This window comes from Aquarana catesbeiana, linkage group LG03 (genome assembly GCF_042186555.1).
Source record: "Aquarana catesbeiana isolate 2022-GZ linkage group LG03, ASM4218655v1, whole genome shotgun sequence".
NCBI classification, from domain to species: domain Eukaryota; kingdom Metazoa; phylum Chordata; class Amphibia; order Anura; family Ranidae; genus Aquarana; species Aquarana catesbeiana.
Genome location: NC_133326.1, coordinates 460,416,727 through 460,433,178, shown reverse-complemented (window position 1 = coordinate 460,433,178; position 16,452 = coordinate 460,416,727).

The following is a 16,452-nucleotide window of genomic DNA, read 5'->3' as shown; positions in this document are numbered from 1 at the left end:
AAAACTCACGGAAGGGGGCAGAGTCTACCAACTGAAAAGGCAGCAGTTGAAGTGCTAGCAATTTTGCCAAGCTAGCATTCAACCGCTGGGCATGTGGATGGCTGGGAGCAAACTTCTTTCGGCGGTGCAGCAGCTGGGGCAGGGAAATTTGCCTGGTACAATCTGACGTCGGTGTACCAAAATCAGATTGCCCACAAGTACGTGGCTGTGACACACCTAATTCTACACCTTCATTCCTCTCAGTGCAGGTCTCAGAGAGGACTGAAGGTCTAGTGGGGTTGGAAATCTCAGCTGATGAGGAGCAAGCAGAGGTCCTCTTTGTTCTTTGGTGTGGGTCTTTTAGATACGCTTGCCAACGAACTGCATGGCAGGTCAACATATGTCTGGTCAAGCATGTGGTACCCAAGCGGGAGATGTTTTGGCCACGCGAGATACGCTTGAGACATATGTTGCAAATAGCAGCGGTGCGATCTGATGCACTCGTCTCAAAAAAGGCCCACACCAAAGAACTTTTTGAATAACGCGCAGAGACTGCAGCGCCCTGCACATGTGGAGCTTTGGGGTGTGATGCAGTCAATGTGCTGCCCTTAGGCTGGCCCCTGGAGGGCATCCTGCCTCGTTGGTGATGTGCCGCCTCCTCCTCCTCCTCCTCCTCCTCTCTCCTATCAGGCACCCACGTTGAGTCAGTGACCTCATCATCCCCTCCCTCCTCATCACTGGAGCAAACCTGGCAGTATGCTGCAGCAGGGGGAGCATGACTGCCAGATTGCTGTCCTTCTTGGGCACCCCCTCTGTCCGTGCTCGTGTTACTGCCTTCATCGAGCTCAGTATCATCATCAGAGCCTTCCAAACGCTGGGCATCCTCCTGGAGCATGTACCCAACACTGTGGTCAAACAGTTCGAGGGACTCCTCAGGAGGACATGGTGGGGCTAGGGAAGGAGTCACTGATGACATTGATCCGAGGGAAGAGGCCGCTGCTTTGCCAGACAAAGTACCCTGGGCATGGGTGAGAGAGGATGAGGAGGATGAGGACGGCTTGGTCATCCACTCGACCAAGTCTTCCGCATGTTGCTCAACATGGCCAGCTGCCGAAAAAAAGGCCAAGCGTGTCCCATGGCCACGTGCTGATGAGGATGCACCGTCTCCACGACCAGCACTAGACACAGAGCCTGCTTGCCCTCTCTTATTGGCTTGTGACTGTCTGCCTCTCCTTCTTGGCCTTCCAGACATACTAATGGCCTGTAGCTGCACTAAGCTGGGATATATATATATATATATATATATATATATATATATATATATATATATATATATGTACTGATACTGCAGCTAGCAAAATCAACTGCCTGCCTGTAGTATGAGAACACCACCAACCTTCTACAGGTAGCTTTAGCTGAACACTGTGAGGTGGACGCACCCCACTAACTTGTAGGTTTAGCAGAACACTGTGAGCAAGACGCACTGCACTAACTGTAAATAGTCTAGCTGCCTGACTGTGGTACTAATAGGATCAAAAGAACACCAGCAATTTTCTTTAAAATACTGTAACAAGACAAGCCTGCCTGTCAGTAAGAAGATAACAGGAACGGATCTAGCTGAACACTGTGAGCAGGACGCACCCCACTAGCTTGTAGGTTTAGCTGAACACTGTGAGGTGGACGCACCCCACTAACTTGTAGGTTTAGCTGAACACTGTGAGCAGGACGCACCCCACTAACTTGTAGGTTTAGCAGAACACTGTGAGCAGGACGCACTGCACTAACTGTAAATAGTCTAGCTGCCTGACTGTGGTACTAATAGGATCAAAAGAACACCAGCAATTTTCTTCAGGTAGCTGTATTTACTGTAACAAGACAAGCCTGCCTGTCAGTAAGAAGATAACAGAAACGGATCTAGCTGAACACTGTGAGCAGGACGCACCCCACTAGCTTGTAGGTTTAGCTGAACACTGTGAGGTGGACGCACCCCACTAACTTGTAGGTTTAGCTGAACACTGTGAGCAGGACGCACCCCACTAACTTGTAGGTTTAGCAGAACACTGTGAGCAGGATGCACTGCACTAACTGTAAATAGTCTAGCTGCCTGACTGTGGTACTAATAGGATCAAAAGAACACCAGCAATTTTCTTTAAAATACTGTAACAAGACAAGCCTGCCTGTCAGTAAGAAGATAACAGGAACGGATCTAGCTGAACACTGTGAGCAGGACGCACCCCACTAGCTTGTAGGTTTAGCTGAACACTGTGAGGTGGACGCACCCCACTAACTTGTAGGTTTAGCTGAACACTGTGAGCAGGACGCACCCCACTAACTTGTAGGTTTAGCAGAACACTGTGAGCAGGACGCACTGCACTAACTGTAAATAGTCTAGCTGCCTGACTGTGGTACTAATAGGATCAAAAGAACACCAGCAATTTTCTTTAAAATACTGTAACAAGACCAGCCTGCCTGTCAGTAAGAAGATAACAGGAATGGATCTAGCTGAACACTGTGAGCAGGACGCACCCCACTAGCTTGTAGGTTTAGCTGAACACTGTGAGGTGGACGCACCCCACTAACTTGTAGGTTTAGCTGAAAACTGTGAGCAGGACGCACCCCACTAACTTGTAGGTTTAGCAGAACACTGTGAGCAGGACGCACTGCACTAACTGTAAATAGTCTAGCTGCCTGACTGTGGTACTAATAGGATCAAAAGAACATCAGTAATTTTCTTTAAAATACTGTAACAAGACAAGCCTGCCTGTCAGTAAGAAGATAACAGGAACGGATCTAGCTGAACACTGTGAGCAGGACGCACCCCACTAGCTTGTAGGTTTAGCTGAACGCTGTGAGGTGGACGCACCCCACTAACTTGTAGGTTTAGCTGAACACTGTGAGCAGGACACACCCCACTTACTTGTAGGTTTAGCAGAACACTGTGGGCAGGACGCACTGCACTAACTGTAAATAGTCTAGCTGCCTGACTGTGGTACTAATAGGATCAAAAGAACACCAGTAATTTTCTTTAAAATACTGTAACAAGACAAGCCTGCCTGTCAGTAAGAAGATAACAGGAACGGATCTAGCTGAACACTGTGAGCAGGACGCACTGCACTAAATGTAAATAGTCTAGCTGCCTGACTGTGGCACTAATAGGATCAAAAGAACACCAGTAATTTTCTTCAAAATACTGTAACAAGACAAGCCTGCCTGTCAGTAGGAATATAACAGGAACGGATCTAGCTGAACACTGTGAGCAGGACGCACTGCACTAAATGTAAATAGTCTAGAAGATAACAGGAACGGATCTAAGTAAACTGAACACAGTGTATATATATATATATATATATATGCAACACCTGGGATGCATATATATACACAATACACTTTAAGTGCAGCTAACTGACTGACTGTCCTGCCTAATCTAGCTAACTCAAATGAAATGACACTGTCTCTCTCTCTCTCTAAGCACACCGGAACACACTGCACAGGGCCGCCGTGCAGGCGGCCTTATATAGTGTGGGGCGTGTACTAAATCCCCTGAGCCATAATTGGCCAAAGCCTCCTTGGCTTTGGCCAATTATGGCTCTCTGTTAAGGCGGCGCTGTGATTGGCCAAGCATGCGGGTCATAGTGCATGCTTGGCCAATCATCAGCAAGCAATGCACTGCGATGCCGCAGTGAATTATGGGCCGTGACGCGCCACACGAATTTGGCGCGATCGGCCCATATCGTTCGCAATTCGACGGACGATCGAACAGCCGATGTTCGAGTCGAACATGGGTTCGACTCGAACACGAAGCTCATCCCTAGTGAGGAGGCAGGTACATTTCAAAAATACAATGTGAAATTAACAAGAGACACCAACACCAAGAAACCTCCTTGAGATTAAATAATACAAGATATCAATGGTGTTGTGGTAACTTGACACACAAAACACACAGAAAAATATTATGGAGTAAAACACAAAATAAAACAATAAAAACACAGCCTTGAAAAAAATACAAACCCAAAAAAAAAGACAAAAACAGCCCTGAAAAAAAAAATTAATTTAAAAACAACCAAAAAGAAATTTGGTCAGATGTGACAAATCAAAATATATTGAGGGAATCCCGAAAAAGAATAAAGAAAGAAGTTTGTGAGAAGTCTGTGTGAATATGAGCAACAAAACTACTTCATTCTTCTCACATTATAAAGATGAACAGAGTGCGCTGTATTAAACTATTTAAAACATTGCAGCGTGACGAAAGTGGTGTATCCAAACGCTCATTTTACCAGACCGAACTGTTCCGTCTCGGAATTTCGTTTGAGCATGCGTGGCCCTTTGTGCATCGGAACTGGCCACACACGGTCAGAATTGACGCGATAGGATTTTGTTGTCGGAAAATTTTATAGCCTGCTCTCAAACTTTGTGTGTCGGAAAATCCGATGGAAAATGTCCAATGGAGCCCACACACGGTCGGAATGTCCGACAACATGCTCCGATCGCACATTTTCCGTTGGAAAATCCGACCGTGTGTACGGGGCATAACAGGTTTTCTTCTAAGATTGCCCTGTATTTGGCTCCATCCATCTTCCCATCATCTCTGACCAGGTTCACTGCCCCTTCTGAAGAAAAGCATCCCCACAACATGATGCTGCCACCACCATGTTTCCTTGTCAAAAGTTTTTATTGGTTATATAGGTGATAACAGGTATGTTAATAACACATATATGAAAAGAGGTACTAAAGTAATGAAATAATGAAGCTCACTGATATACAATTTTATGTATACAAAAGGGAGGCAAGAAATATCTTACAACTAGTTTATAACTGAATACAACCTGAGGGTTTGGTGAAGAGTTGTGTAACAATATATTCTGTTCCATATTATTTAACCAGACCCACTAGAAATACTGCGAAAAGATTGGGGGTGGAGGTTGAATACAGTAAGAAGATGAGTTTTTAAAACAAAATAGGGTGAGAAGTAAAAAAAATTAAGAAAAAAAGAGTAGGGAGACAAAAAAGTCCACAGGGTCGACCCAAGTATACCAGTGCATGTTACGGTATGATTGTTTGGATATTCAAATATCCAAATACTTAAACACCCAAACTTTAAGTATTTAAATTAGCTACCATGGCAGTAGGACAGATTCATCAAATGTTGGCGGAAGGAAGAACATGGAGCTGTGAGGATGTGTCTGGTCCGCGCTCCGCTCCCGCTCCCGCTGCTACTTACACAGCAGCATACCCACGATCCTGGGCCCTGACACGGCCCAGGACATGTCACAAAGGTGGCGGAATACAGCCCACAACTCCGGGACAGAGAACACTCAACGGGGGCAGCTGGATTCCTACTTTTCCGGGACCCGCGGCAAGGCCCTGGAAAAATCCAAGATGGCGCCGGTCAGTAAGACGGGGAAACAGCATGCGCCGGCACAGAAGCAAACCACGCCAACCGCGCTATCCCCACAGCCATCACCCAGATCGGTGAGTGACTCTGTACCCCCGACATCCCCGGGATCCACTGTGTCCAGAGCAGGGGGATTAGACATTGCTGACCTTATAGAGGAGGGGGACATTAAAAAGCACATCTGGTCCCTCCCCACTAGAGAGGATTTGGAAAGATTCACAGCCAGGGTGGAAAAGGCATTCACAGAGGATATAGCACAACTCAAAGAGGACACTACGCACCTGGGCAACAGAGTGGAAACTATAGAGCAAAGGCTGGATGAGGCTCTTCCCACTATGTCAGCATTGCAGCTTAGGTGTGCAGCTCAGGATCAAAAGCTGGACTTATTATTGTCACAACTTGACGATTTTGAAAATCGCAGCAGAAGGGCAAACATCCGTATCCGAGGTATGCCAGAAGCAACAGCCACCAGGGACACCATCCCTTCCCTGCAAGGCATATTCAGGGAAATCCTGGACTTACCAGATACAGAACCCATTGAGATTGACCGTGCCCACCGAGCCCTGCGACCACCATCCCAAGACGCTGACAACCCACGGGACATAATATGCAAGTTGCATAAATACACTCTCAAAGAACGAATAATGCAAAAAATGCGCAACAGACCTTATTTTGATTTCAATGGCGCCCACCTCTGTTTCTTCCAGGACATCTGCAGACGCACGCTAATGCAACGTCGAGCCCTAAAACCTGTCTTGCTGGCTCTCCAAGAAGCGGGCCTCACATACCGCTGGGGCTTTCCCTTTTACTTACAAGCCTTTAAAGATGGCCGTTCAGCCACCCTGCACACCAGAGATGACCTCCCTCACTTTCTCTCTGCCCTGGGACTTGGCAAAGTTGACTTCCCGGACTGGCGAGGGGACCATGCGATGATGAACTTTCCAAACATTGAACTCCCCCAGCCCTGGACGCAAATGCCTCAATGCCGAGGTCGAAGACGCAGTCGCCACCAGCAAGAGTCAGATGCTTCCCCTGGCCCCTCTACACTAAGAGACAGATGGTAACACCAAGATCCCGAATTGAGTCCTTACTCCCCTGTTTCGGAGGCACCCTTTATTATCAGATCATTTACAGATCTGGAACTTCCTCTATAGTTTGACTGCTGCTGTGCCTGGTCTGACTTGGCTCCGATAACGAACTTCTGCCTACAAAAAGCTGGACAAGGCTCTCACCCGCATCCTGGAGAGACACAGTTGGAGGATGTTTCCAGACCTCCTTAGCTGCTAGTATTGCCCTCCCCGGGACTTCCCCAAATATGCAATACCCCTAACCCCCTATCATGCCATTTATAACCTCCCCCCCGATCAACGGGTCACAACGCAGCATTTATGAGGTGGGGGCGGGGCGGACCCTTTCTCCCTTCTCCGCTTCATGTCAGCCCACGTTCCCCCAGTAGGCTGCCCATGTTTGGGCACTAATCCCATTTGGGATACCGGACCTGGACAAAATGGGTCCCCTGAAGAAGGGGGGCACATTGGGCCCAGTCTGTGCCTATACAGAACCATTGTTAGGTTCTCTTTACATTTAACTGTTGCATATGGCTATGCTGACGTTAATGCTTGTTTTAATTTTAATTTTAATTTTGTTTTTTCACTTTCCTCCTCTATTCTCTTTTCCCTCCCTGGCCTCTTTCTTGCTCTCCTCTTCCCTAACAGGATCTATTCGATTGCCGTCGCCCGCTCTGGGCTCCGCCCCCGGGACCGCAGCCGACCTACACCACCATTCTCCAATGACAACGGTTAAGGTAATCTCTTATAATGTCCGTGGTCTCTGCTCACCCTGTCATCGGAGCAAGCTGTGGTGGGAACTAAAAAAATCCAGGACGCAGATAGTTTTCCTACAGGAAACACACTTCACACACCATTCCATACCCAAACTACCGACACATATCTATAGTCAGTGGTACCATAGTACCTCCCCGGTCAACAAATCCAGAGGCACCTCCATAGCTATCCACAAAAACTGCCCCTTCCAATATTCAGACGCCAAGATTGACCCCCTGGGACGATACGTCTTCCTGAAAGGGACCATTACGGGTGCTAAATACACCCTCACCAATATCTATTCCCCCAATTCGAATCAATTGACCTTCCTTGATTCAATCATAGAGAAACTAGAGGAGTTCAGAGAGGGGTCCCTAGTTTTAGGAGGCGACTTTAATGTGAGCCCAGACCCATCCCTGGATACTTCACACAGCTAGCCCTCCCACTCACACGCATTCCTTCGGCACTTTCGAAAATCCCTCCAGACGATGGGCCTAGTCGACTGCTGGAGGGCCCTTCACCCCACAGAGAGGGACTACAGTTATTATTCAGTGGTACATAATGTTTACACACGTATAGATTTGGTCTATTTTGACCGCCCGACCTTGGAGCTCCTCCAAAGCTCTTCCATAGGAAACATAACCATTTCAGACCATGCCCCGGTCCAGGCCTCTTTTATCATTCCAACAGGCACCCGGAAAACGTGGAACTGGTGCCTTAACGAATACTTATTAGATGACCCTGTAGTGGAAGCCCAGATCTCAGACACGATAAAAAATTACTTCCGAGAGAACACATTAGGAGATTTGAGCGAGGGTACAATATGGGAATGTCACAAGGCCTTTGTACGAGGCGAACTTATTGCACAGGGGTCGAGATTAAAGAGAGAAAGGCAAGCTGACTATAATAGAGTTCTAAATGCACTTCAGCAGGCAGAACTTAAACACAAAGCGGGGGGTTCCTCAGATGACCTACGAGAACTAACGGAACTCAGAGACATGTTCTCACGGCTGTTAGAACGACAGGCGCATAAACAACTGAGACACTTATCCCACCGATACTACGAGCATGGTAACAAATGCGGACGCATGCTCGCAAGAGCGCTTCGTGCAAAACGGGCCCAAATGCAAGTACACAAACTTCGCTCCCCTACGGGTGATATGACATTCCACTCCTCCAAGATAGCAGAGGGGTTCCGCGACTATTACGCCGAACTCTACAACCTAGATGCGAACACTACCCAAGAAGCTAAAAAAAACAGACTGACCAAAATTCGAGACTACTTATCCACTAATGGACTGCCCTCCCTGACTGAAGACCAACTAGCTGACTTAGAATCCCCTATCACTACCACTGAACTTGAGTCCATCATCAAATCTTTACCCAATGGGAAAAGCCCAGGTCCTGATGGACTTACTATAGCATATTATGCCAAATTCTCCCCGCTTCTCACGAACCACATGTGTAAATATTTCAATTCCCTAGTAAAGGGATGCAGAATCCCATCTGAAGCTCTTTTAGCACACATCTCGGTTATACCGAAAGAGGGTAAAGACCCAACTGTCCCACAGAGTTACCGCCCCATTTCCTTACTAAATACGGACGTTAAAATCCTGGCGAAAATCCTAGCAAACCGACTGAAACACCTTGTCTCCCTTATAGTTCACCTAGACCAGACGGGTTTTATTGTAGGGCGCGAAGCTCGAGACAACTCAATCCGTGCGATTCAACTTATACACTGGGCTAAAACTAAAGAGGTACCCCCCTTACCGAAGACTCTCCACCGACGCCGAGAAGGCGTTCGATCACATAGATTGGTCTTATCTCAGAGAGGTCTTAACCTCATTGGGGTTGGGCCCTAATATGCTAGCCTGGATACTGGCCCTTTACTCGGAACCTAGTGCACAGGTTAAGGTTAATGGAATTCTCTCATCCAAGTTCCCGATCGGGAAAGGCACGAGACAGGGGTGCCCACTCTCCCCCCTCCTCTTCGCCCTGGCCTTAGAACCACTGCTACGTAGAGTGAGAGCAAATACAGATATCACAGGGCTGACGGTGGGTGTCGTGGAGCACAAACTCTCAGCCTACGCAGATGATGTACTGTTTCACCTAACTAATCCCCTGATCTCGTTGCCGGTCCTGATGCGGGAACTCAAAAACTTTGGTACACTTTCTAATTTTAAAATTAACTATAATAAATCGGAAATTCTACCTGTCAATCTGTCTACCCCCATGACAAACAGCTTAAAAGCGGCATTCCCCTTCACGTGGACAAACTCTTCTCTACGCTACCTAGGCATACAACTGACGGATAGCTTTGACACCCTATATGCCACAAACTTCCCCAGACTTTTGACAGAAATTAAACAAGACTTAATACATTGGACGAAGATAGCTTTTACATGGATAGGCAGGACGAATATAATAAAGATGATCGTACTCCCCAGAATTCTGTTTTATATGCAGATGCTTCCCATACGCCTGCCCAAAACCTTTTTTAAACAAGTTTCCAGCTTGATCACCACCTTCATATGGGATTCAAAGAAACCGCAAATTGCTATGAAGGTGCTGAGACGTTCGAAACATTATGGAGGGCTTGGAGTCCCGGACTTACAGCGATATTGCCAGGCTATTGCCCTGCAGAAAACTCTAAATTGGCACTTCCACGGACATTCCAAACTATGGGTGACTATGGAAAAATATATGGCGGGCAGAAACCTGTCCTACGCCCTGTGGCTTTCCCGGGAACACAGGGGTCTATCAGAATCAACGTCCCCATTAACAATATCCACGCTTGACACATGGGACAGAGTAAACAGAAGGCTGAATTTAGCCCCCCCTGTGTCCCCGCTGGCTCCATTGGGCGGATTCCTCTGGTTCACACCGGGGGAACGCGCAGGCAAACTACTGAGAGGTGGGAAGCTTTTGCCCTTTGAGTCTCTGGGAAATAGGCCAGGTAGTCCACACCTAAATTTCTGGAAGTACAGACAATTGCATCACTTTTTTTCAGTACACAGCAACTCTATTAGAGATATCTCAACACTCTCGCCTTTTGAGGGACTGTTTATACTGGAAGAACCGATCCCACACATGATTTCCGAACTTTATCAACTACTGGGGTCCTCGGCCTCGGCCTCTAAGCCTACTTATATAAGAGCCTGGGAGAAAGACCTTGGGAAGGAGTTTTCCGAGTCTCAACTAGCATATATGTACCAATTCACACACTCCAGCTCGCTGGACTCTAAGATGCAAGAGACAAACTACAAATTATTAGCACGTTGGTACAGAGTCCCATCTGACTTGGCACGGATTTATCCTGCTAGCTCAGATCGGTGTTGGCGGGGATGCGGAGGCCGAGGCACCCTCCTACACTTGTGGTGGGAGTGCCCACGAATAACGATATATTGGCAGATGATTAAGGACCAGATTAAAGATATCCTCGGGATAGAGATCCCCTTCTCCCCGGAACATTTCCTCCTGCATATCCCTCCTGTACCAGTTAGTCGCTACAAAAAAAGCGCACTACCTCATTTGCTTAATGCCGCTAAGCGTCTTCTGCCTATTTTCTGGAAGAAAGAACAGATACCGAGCAAAGAGGAGTGGATACTCAGGGTTAATGCAATAAGGGAAGCAGAGGAATGGGTGGCAGTGGGCAAAAACACTACAGTTAAGCACACAGCCATATGGTCAATATGGCAAGAACACTTCCAAGATACTTCCTATGTACCCTGTAGCCTGGACATTTCCCTACTAAAATTGGCGGATCCTACATTGGGTCACAGCGCCCACCCTAAATAGCTCCCACCGCGGTTTCTCCCTAAGATCGAAATATAGATCGCACATGGACTCAGGTGCCTTTGCCAGAACTAGGCGGCTGCCTGGGGGCGGATAGTCCGGAGTGGATGATCGGAGATACACGCGTAAACAAGGTTTGATCCTGTCTACCCCTCCTTACCCCACCTACTCTTCTTGCCACCCCTCCCCCCCTTTTCTACACTCTTCCCTTCTTACCCCTACTCCTCCTACCCTATCAAGTGAGGTTACTAATGGCACTGTTTGTTGATTGCACAGAGTGTTAGCAACTAACATAACTTACCAGTTAAAATCGAGAAGAAGCTGCTCTCCTGACCAGGGGGGCCGTGTGGGCGGAGACGGGCTTGTGGTCCCGGGGGCGCGCCGGGGGAGGACAGATGGAGGCCTTGTGCCCCCCTCCCCCGGTGGGCGCACCCGGCGGTGGCGGTTCGGACAGGCCGCGGCTTGCCTCTCCCCGGTCCGGGAGATCACTATAGCTCAGGTTGTGGGGTCTGCGGTGGGCGGAGGCTACAGCTGGTCGCCGCCCCCGGGGAGCTGTAAACCTCAATGTAGCATATACTGGTACCACCGAAGATACTAACTCTCACGGTCTCAACAGATATCTTAACACAGCCCTAGACTATCCCCCCACCTCTCTTCTTTTCTCCCTCTGTCGTTTCTTCCCAATTTTTTTTCTTTTTTTTTTCTCTTTTTACTTCATTTTTGTTAAATACAAATATGCAGGTTATTGCTAATGTCGATATAGAAAAAGTCTGTCGCTAACGAATTTGTATTAAACTGTATTTGTCGAGATGTGATGGACAACAATAAAGAAAGTTTAAACAAAAATGTTGGCGGAAGGTGGTATTTTATCCAGGGGTACCATGTTTTTTCGAATTTGGAGACTTGATCTCGCTCAAACACCACCATTTTGGCATGAGACATGGACACATTCATTTTATGCTTTGTCTCAGCCATCACCAAAACAGGGGATCTCCATGCCTTTGCAATCGTATGTTGAGTTGAACAAAGAATTTGAATTGGGTATGTGTTAAGCAGTCTGGTTTCAGATTGAGTAATGTAGTGGTTGGATCTGGTTGTATCATCAGTTCAAACATTCTGGAGGCAATTTAAAAAATTTCTTTCCAATTAGTTTGGGCTATCGGATGGGTCCACCTAGTATGTAGGTGTGTACTTAAATCAGAGCAGTGAGCTGAATGTGTAGGTGCATATTTGGCCACTCTAGAAGGAACAAGGTACAAACGAGTTGGAACTTTATAGTTTGCTTCCAGTGCCAGAATGTTAGGTGAGGGTGATTTAGTTACCGACCAGATCCCAGACCAGTCTTCAAAGTCTAGGGTTGGCCCCAGGTCCTCCTCCCATTTCCAGATGTAGGATGGTTTGTCTAGGTCAGGGTTGACGAAACGTAGAGTGTAGAGGAATGAGTTCAGTCCTCTAGAGTGGGGGTCTTTCTTACATACAGATTCAAAGTTATTTGAATTTATTATTATTAATTTGGGTCAAGGGAGTGCCAACATTTATAAAAGGTGTATAGAAGTTTTGAATTTGGAGATATCTGAACAGTTCTGAATGTGGTAAATTGTAGATCTCACATAGTGTTGGGAAGGGAAGAAAGGACGTAGGAGTGATGAGTTTATGTAGCCTAAGGATGTCCAAGGAAGTCCAAACTTTAAATGATTGGGGAGAGACCCATGCCAGATAGAAAGCAGGGTTTTTGAGGAAGGATAGGAAGGGGTTGTGTGGAGACTGTAGATGATGTTTAAATTTGAGTTTATCCCATAGGAATATATAATGTTTAGTGATGGGGTTACGCAGACCTATGCTGTCTTTGGGGTGAGGCCATAATAAGTTTGAGTTTTTCATTTTTTCATATTTCACGGTGGGAATGGTGTGTACAGGATGATATGCAGTGTTAGTTTTTTGCCACACATGGTGTTTTGCTTTTAGGCCAAAAAGTAAAATTTTTGTTTCGTCTGACTGGAGCATCTTCTTCCTTGTTTGCTGTGTCCCCCACATGGCCTCTCGCAAGCTGCAAATGGGACTTCTTATGGTTTTCATTCAACAATGTCTTTCTTCTTGCCACTCTTCCATAAAGGCCAGATTTGTGGAGTGCACGACTAATAGTTATCCTGTGGACAGATCTCCAACCAGAGCTGTGGATCTCTGCAGCTCCTCCTTTGTTTTTTTTCATAAATTCGAAAATTCGTAAATTTGAAAATTTTGTAAATTTGAAAATTAGGAATTTGTAAATCCAAACATTCATAAATTCGAAAATTTGAAAATAAGAAAGGAAAATCCAAAAATTAGAAAGAACGAAAATCCAAAAATTCTAACTATTAAATGATAGGTATTAGAATTTCCTTTTAAATTTGGCTATTAGTGAACGTAACGAATTTGTCTGAAGTTACGAATGATCCAAGATAATCCAAAATAAAGAATGAACAAAAACGGAATTAATAATTAATTCGTTACGTTCCATTCGTTTAGATACGGCATTTATTATTACGGATAATTCGTAACTTTGGATCAATTTGTATTTGTTATGTTCACTATCAGTCAAATTTGAAAGGAAATTCCAATATCTATAATTTAATAGTTAGTAATAAGTTATTACCGCATTTATCGGTGTATAACACGCACTTTTTTCCCCTCAAAATCAGGGGAAAATCGTGGGTGCGCGTTATACACCGATCCCCGACAATTTTGTTTGATCGATACGTGTGCAGATTCAAATATGGCGCCGAGGCTGCAGGGACTCGGCGGAGCCAAGATACACATAGCCGAGTGTTCTCGGCTATTCTCGCCTCCGCTCACAGTCACGCCCAGTCCCGCCATTGGACCTGTGTTATGTCCATCATAGGGCGGGACTGGGCGTGACAGTGAGCGGCGCCGAGAATAGCTGAGAATAGCCGAAAATAGCCGAGAACACTCGGCTATGTGTATCTCGGCTCCGCCGAGTCTCTGCAGTCACGATAAAAAAAATGCAGATCGCCACCATTACTAATAAAAAAAATGAATAATAAAAAAGCCATAAATCTATCCCCTATTTTGTAGAAGCGATAACTTTTGCGCAAACCAATCAATATACGCTTATTGCGATTTTTTTTACCAAAAATATGTAAAAGAATACATATCGGCCCAAACTGAGGAAGAAATGTGTTTTTTATATATTTTTGGGGGGATATTTATCATAGCAAAAAGTAAAAAATATTGCTTTTTTCAAAATGTTCGCTCTTTTTTGTTTATAGCTCAAAAATAAAAACCGAAAGAGGTGATCAAATAACACCAAAAGCAAGCTCCATTTGTGAAAAAAAAAGGACGTCGATTTTGTTAGGGTACAACATCGCATGACCGCACAATTGTCAGTTAATGCAACGCTGTGCTGTATCGCAAAAAAGGGCTTGGGCAGGAAGTGGGAAATCATTCTGGGGTTGAAACGGTTAAGAGGGGAATATGATCAACATGTATAAATACATAAGTGGTTCATATAGTAAACTTGGTGTAATGTTATTCACTTTAAGGTCATGACAGAGGACAGTGAGGGACTCTTTACGTCTAGAAGAAAACATCTAATCTCAAAATACATAAAGGCTTTTTCACAGTAAGAGCTGTGAACATGTGAAATAGTCTCCCTCAAAAGCTGGTTCTGGCCAGCCCAGTAGATTGTTTAAAAAAAGGCTTGGATCCTTTCCTAAATGCACATAATATAGTTACATTCAGATTGTACTATACAGTTATTCAGATTGAAAAAAGACACAAATCCATCTAGTTCAACCAGAAAAAAAAACAACCAACCATACAATCCTATGCACAATCCTATACCCACAGTTGATCCAGAGGAAGGTGAAAAACCCCAGCAAAGCATGATCCAATTTGCTACAGCAGGGGTAAAATATCCTTCCTGATCCCCCAAGAGGCAATCAGATTTTCCCTGGATCAACTTTAGCTATAAATGTTAGTACCCAGTTATACTATGTACACCTAGGAAAGAATCCAGGCCTTTTTTAAAGCAATCTACTGAGCTGGCCAGGACCACCTCTGGAGGGTGTCTATTCCACATATAGCAGCTCTTACTGTGAAGAAACCTTTCCATATTTGGAGATGACATCGCTTTTCCTCTAGAGGTAAAGCGCGCCCCCTTGTCCTTAACCACTTTAGCCCCGAAAGGACCTACCCCCTTAATGACCAGGCCATTTTTTTGTGATATGGCACTGCGTCACTTTAACTGACAATTGCACGGTTGTGCGACATGTTACCCAAACAAAATGCGCTTTCTTTTGGTGGTATTTTATTTTTTGCGCTATGAACAAACATAAACTGACAATTTTGAAAAAAACAATATTTTTTACTTTCTGCTATAATACATATCCAAAAAAAAATATTAAAAAACAAATGTATTCATCCTATATTTAGTGTGTGTGTCTCACATTATAGTTGCAGCTTTTTTCAATTGATTTATTAGGATAGCGCAGTAAAATTACCATTTCCAATTGTATATCTTTGGTAAAAAAAAAAAAAAACAAAACACAATAAGCGTATATTGATTGGTTTTGCGGGATTCCTGTGATCGGCTCTGGAACTAGTACACTTAGCCCTTTGATTGCCCCTGAGGTTAACCCTTTTCCAGCCAGTGTCATTAGCACAGTGACAGTGCATATTTTTTAGCACTGATCACTGTATTGGTGTCACTGGTCCCCAAAAAGTGTCACTTAGTGTCAGATTTGTCCGCAGCAATGTCGCAATCCCACTAGAAATCACCGATCGCTGCCATTACTAGTAAAAAAACAAAAAGAAAGTCCATAAATCTATCCCAAAACTTGTAGACACGATAATTTTTGCGAAAACCAATCAGTACATGCTTATTGGGATTTTTTTTACCAAAAACATGTAGCAGAATACATATTGTCCTAAACTGATGAAGAAAGTTGATTTCCTTACATTTTTATTGGATGTGTTTTATAGCAGAAAGTAAGCAATAAGGGAGGGGGCTCTGTGCGGACTCTGATGTAAGGGGGGACTCTGTGCGGACTCTGATGTAAGGGGAGGCTCTGTGCGGGCTCTGATGTAAGGGAAGGGGCTCTGTGCGGACTCTGATGTAAGGGAGGAGGCTCTGTGATGACTCTGATGTAAGGGAGGGGGGCTCTGTGCAGATTCTGATGTAAGGGGGGCTCTGTGCGGACTCTGATGTAAGGGAGGGGGCTCTGTACGGACTCTGATGTAAGGGAGGGGGCTCTGTGTGGACTCTAATGTAAGGGAGGGGGCTCTGTGCAGGTGCGGACCCTGATGTAAGGGGGGCTTTGTGCGGACTCTGATGTAAGGGAGGGGGCTCTGTGTTGACTCTGATGTAAGGGGGGCTCTGTGCGGACTCTGATGTAAAGGAGGGGGCTCTGTGCGGACGCTGATGTAAGGGGGACCTCTGTGTGGACTCTGATGTAAGGAGGGGCT